Source organism: Adiantum capillus-veneris, chromosome 14, assembly GCF_014529385.1.
Source record: "Adiantum capillus-veneris isolate H3 chromosome 14, ASM1452938v2, whole genome shotgun sequence".
NCBI lineage: Eukaryota > Viridiplantae > Streptophyta > Polypodiopsida > Polypodiales > Pteridaceae > Adiantum > Adiantum capillus-veneris.
Genome location: NC_140944.1, coordinates 68571579 through 68577578, shown reverse-complemented (window position 1 = coordinate 68577578; position 6000 = coordinate 68571579).

The following is a 6000-nucleotide window of genomic DNA, read 5'->3' as shown; positions in this document are numbered from 1 at the left end:
GTACCCAAAGTTTCCTAACTCCTTGCATGCTACTTGTAGCATTTACTTCTCTAGAGGATGGAGTAGATTGATTACTCCCTTGTTTCTTTTGTGGGCGACCTCTTTTCCATTCCTCTTTGCTCCGTACAATTGGAACTAAGAGCTATCCTCCTTTAAGTGATAGCTTGAGTTGATTGGTGTCCCAATCTGGTACTGCCTTGTATGCCCGCATCCATGAGATTCCAAGAATCATCTTTTCATTCATATGTTCATCTGGTCTGCATACAAATTGATGTGGGCATGAAAATCCATCTACTATCACATTCAAGTTGACTAATCCCAATGTCGGTGTTGGGTTTTTGTTGCATCCTTTGATAGCATATATTCCCAATGTCAAAGACTGATTCATAGCTTTCTTGTAAGTGGAATAACTGACTGTAATTATTCGGGCTCCGATATCTACTAATGCATTTGTGCTATGATTGTTTAGTTGTACAGTGATGCGAAGGTCCATTCCATCCGACCATTCCTCATCCGTTGATATTGCATCATTCTGTAATTCCCATAGTCTGTCATCAAGTTCCAAAGTGTTGATGGGAATAGGTATTTGTTGATTTCTGAAAGCAGCCTTTCTCTTGAGTACTCAAAGTCTAGCTTCCTCTTGAGCCTCATCTATAACCTGCTATCGTTTAATCTTTCTTTGCTTTGCTGCATGCATTTTATCTAAATCATCGGTTAGTGGCAATTGGTACTTCTTTAAGCGGCATCCACTAATCCAGTTAGCCATTGGTTCACCATCTAAAGTGGACAACTTAACTGCTCCACTTGGAGATACGTCTTCAATGATAAACAGTCCATTTCCCTTTTTCTTGAAGTTGGGAATGTGTTGCTTAAGGGAATAAACTAAAATTAGGTCCCCTTTTTTGAAGATTTTTGTGACTAGATGTAAATAAAAAATTGTTTTTGCTTCTGTTTTTGTGTGTAGATGTGAGCTACAACTGTTAGCCTTTGCTCATCAAGCTTTTCTAAATCTTCAAGCATTTTTGACAATTCATGTCCGGTCCACTCAAGATCTTTAGCTACCCTTAGTGTTGGCAATATAAATTCTATCGGTAGTATGGCATCAAAACCATAAACAAGATTAAAGGCTGTAGCATTCAAAGCTGTCTTGAATGAAACTCTATAAGCCCATAGAGCGGCATGTAGATTCATTTCCCAATGAGTTCGTCATGAACTAACCACTTTAGTCAATACAAAGCTATTAATTTTATTCATGTGCTCAGCTTGTCCATTTGCTTGTGGATGATATGGAGTGGATTAGTTATGGATGACCATAAATTCATTCAGCAGATACTCAATTACGTCATTGAGGAAACGAGTTCCCCTATCACTGACAATTTCTATTGGAAGTCCATATCTTGTGAATACATTCTCATACAAGAATGCTGTTGTGGTTCTAGCATCATTCTTCCTGGTTGCCTTAGCCTCTGTCCACTTGGTCAAATAGTCTGTAGCTACAATGATATATTGAGCTTGAGTTCTATAAGGAGGTGGTTATATTGGCCCGACAAAATCTATGCCCCATTTTGCAAAAGCTCTAGTCCCCATCATTGGTCTTAAAGACATACTATTTACCTTGGTTGGCATTTTTGCTCGTTGTTATGCATCACACCTTCAAACATATTCTTTGGCATCTGCAAAAAGTGTTGGCCACCATATGCCTGCCAATAAAATTGCTCTAGCGATAGTTCCACTAGAAAAGTGACCTCCAACTAATCCAGCATGTGCTTGTTCTAGAGTGGGTATATATTCATCTTCATTTGCACAGAGACGCAAATGTTGATCCTTTCCTCTCCAATATAATTGGTTTTCGATAAGATCATAGTCTCTTGCTTCAGTTTCAATAGCTCTTTGGCGGCGTTTTTCATATCCTTCGAAAATGTTCTGCTTGATAAGTAAGTAACTAGATATTTACTCCACTTAGGAACGAGTGATATTTGAAATAATGTCACATGAGGTATGGGTGTTTGTTTCTAGCATTGAAGACAATATTACAAAAATGAGTGAACGTCACTTCTCATGGTTGGCCAATATACTCCAAGTCTCAAGATCCGTTGCATAGTTTGGTCTTCCGCAAAGTGAAGTCCTACTATGGTAGTGTGGACTTGACTTAGGTATTGGGTTCTCCTCAGGATTAATACACAAAAGCAATATTCCATCTCAATTTCTTTAGTGTAGCCTTCGAGCCTGATTGCCCAATTAATCTTGCTGTAATAGGAAGTGGTATTTGAGAATCCACTTGAGCTATTGTCATCAATGAAACCATATTTTTTGACCAACGGGGTATCATTTCTACGGAGAACAGATATGCATCTCATAGATCATTGTCTACCCCTTTTGGTGGTTCTCCTGAAATAATCCTCGATAAATGATATGCTCTTTGGTGTGTGGTGCCCTTTTTTACAACTACATTGAAATCAAATTCCAAAAGAATGATGAACCATCTCACTATTCTCCCTGTGTTGCATGGCTTGTTGACTAAGTACAATAAAGCTTGGTGGTCCACGAACAACACAAATTTGTTGGCTAATAGATAATGTCTATACTTTTTTACGACATAGATCATCCCTAATCCTTCTCTTTTGGTTGTTGTATAATTCTTCTCTGCTACATTCAACTGTCTACTAGCATAAGAAATGGAAAAATCAAATTTTCCGTCTCCTGGTTGAGCTAATATACACCCAATGGCACAATTGGAAGCATCAACATGTATATGGAATATCTTATTCCAATTTAGTGCTTTCAATATTGGGGTTGAAGTGAGAGCTTCTTTAAGATTCATGAAGAATTCCTCACACTCATCATTCCATACAAAGAGTGTAATCAGGCTATACATGGGTTTTGTGATTATAGTATATATGTAAATGAATCTTTTGTAATATCCACAATGTCCCATGAAAGCTTGAACCCCCTTGAAAGTTGTTGGTCTGGGCAATGCAACAATAACATGAATTTTATCCATATCGATCGCTATGCCGTTTTTAGACTCTATATGTCCAAGAATTTTTCCTTGTCTGCCCATAAATGTGCACTTTTCAGGATTTAAGAAAATCCTATAAAGTCTACATTTTTCGATACCTTTTTGAGATGTTCAATATGATCACCCCAGATTGAAAAATGTACACATAAATCATCCATATATACTTCCAAGAAATTCCTAAGGTATTCTTTGAAGGCACGACTCATCAATCTTTGAAACGTGGCAGGAGCATTTGTTAACCCAAAAGGCATAACCCTATAGGCAAAAATACCCCATTCAGTTGTAAAGGCAGTTTTATGTTAATCTTTGGGATCAACCAAAAGTTGATTGTACCTTCAAAAGCCATCTAAAAAGCTGTAAGCTTCTTTTCCTCCAACTCGTTTTCTAAAATAGCTCGATGATTGGAAGAGGGTAGTTATCTCTAATGGTGACCGCATTCACTTTTTTGAGATTGACACACACCCTTAATTTCCATTTTTCTTGGGTACCACCACAATTGGAGACACCCAATCTGTGTTCAATTTCATAAATGGATTCGGCTTCCTTGAGCTTCTCTATCTCTTCTTTGATCTTGTTGGAAAATGTTTCATTATAAGTATATGGCCTTTGTCTACTTGGTTTTGCATAATCTCTCATGGGTATGGTATCTTGACAAATTTCCGGATCAACACCCTTGAGATCTTTATAAGACCAAGCAAATATATCTCGGTATTATTTTAGTAAGCTTAGCAAAAGCTCTTCTTCTTCTTCCGTCAAGTCATTTGCAATGTAGGCAGGTCTAGGCTCTTCTCATGGTTCGGCTAGATCTATTTTCTTTGCATTTTCAGGTCCTTCATATGACTCACTCTATTTTCTTAATTCCCTTACAGGTTTTTCGACTATGATTTTGCAGTCTTGGAGAGTATATTTCTTGTAATGGGATGGAACACTCATTACATCTTTACTCTCTTCCTCGGTTGTTTCCATTTTAATGGTATATACCTCCTTTAGAGTTTTCTTCAACTCTAGATATTTTTCCTTTCTTTCAACCCGTGTCATGGATGATTCATCATCCTGGTGCTTAGGTTTTGATTGAGTTTCCTTTCTCATTTTGCTTGATGTTTTTGATGTCCTTTGTTTTTTGTCTGAAGGATATCTATTCGTGATTTTGTCTTTGACATAATCATGTGCATCTATCTGCATCAAAAATTGTGTTCTTCTAGAAATTGATGGCATAGGTATAGATTTTAAGTTTTTTGTTTCACTTTTTTTTCTATACCATTTTTGTCTTCTTGTTTTCTGGTTTGGAAAGCCAAAAAACTTTTCCTCTCCTCCTTTTAGGAGTAGTTGAGCTCTAACATGTTCTTTTTGTGACCCAAAATCATCAGATGTAGTTGAATGTTCTTCAAACTCATCAGTAGCATCATAATAGAGGTATGAAAAGACTTGTTGAGCTTTCAATAAGTCCTTGGGTTCCTTAACTTCATCTTCAATGTGAACGGTTGAGATCATTTGTATGGGAATTATGTCATAGACATCCTCATTGCAAAATTGAGAAGGCAGAGACATATTCACATATACATCCATTGTTGCCAAGATTTGAGTCCATTCAAATGGCTCAAAAAAATGCAACGGAAAGGGTTCAAGTATATATGCTTCATCTGTGCAATACCTTTCTAAGATACATTCTTCTCGTTTTAAACTCCCGTTTTTGTTACCATATACATGTGGTAGTGATGTGTGTGAACACACTAGGACCGCCGAGGCATTTTTTCCCTCTTTAGGAGGTTTTTCCCCCCGAGCATTGTATATACGCCCATCACTCTAGGGCTATCTATCTTTCCATTACACACTAAGTAACACACTCTCAATTGTGTGCCTTGAGCTTCTTTCGTCTTCTCCAAGTTATGTGCGTTTCTCTACAACCCTAATTCCAACAATTGGTGTCAGAGCTGGTTGCATCCTCTCGGGCTCAGTTGCCAGCTGCTTCAGTACACGCCTGCTCACTTTCTCCAATTTCAGTGAGCTTTGGCGAGCGTTCGCAGGTCGAAAAATATTTCGGGTCCGCTCGTAGAGCTTAGTTTGCTCAGATTTCTGATAAGGGCTCATTTCGGCCTCCGTTTCCACTACAGGTAGTGCTGCACAGGCTATTTTGTCATTTTGTGCAGAGTTTCTGTGAGTGCCATTTTCTGCATAACAGGTGCCTTACAATCTTCTACGATTTCTGCTATACAGCACGTGTTGTTCCCGCTCCGTTTCTCCTATTTTCGAGCAGTTTTCACATCAGGTGCAGCATTTACCATGGTTGACAACAATAACACAGATGTGTTTAAGATGTTTGCTGCTGAGGACAGCTTGGATGGGGACAATTACCCTATGTGGGCTTATATGATGCAACATGTTCTTGTGTCAAAGGGCGACTGAAATATTGTGCAGGGCATTGATGTACGTCCTGGTTCTGAGGATGTAGGAGATGTTGAAGATGTTTCAGGTCTTGCTGCAAGGATTGCTGCTGTTAAAGTTGTTTTGCCTACGGTAGAATAAGCTCGTTGGGATGTTAAGGATGCACAGGCTCATGCATTGATTGCGTTGTCTGTGAAGCGCACCATTGTTCCTCACATCCGTTCAACAAAATCTGCAAAACAAGCTTGGGATATTTTGGATGGTCTTTATGCAAGTCACAATGAGGCTAAAATTGCTTTGCTGCATAAAGAGTTGGAGTCAAAGATTATGCATGAGGAAGATGATATGGACACTTTCCTTGCTAGTGTCAAGGATATCAATGAGCAACTTATTTCTGCAGATGAAGTCATTTCAGACAGTTCCCTTGTGGACACTGTTCTTGATGCCTTACTAGATTCCTACCAGACTTTTGCTAATACTCTCAAGTCCAAACTTACATAGCAATGTCTCTATGTAACTTTTCTGACATGAGGTAATACCACCATCACACTGCTTAAACTATACACCCAAGTAATGATGCAACAATCCCAAATTTTTCA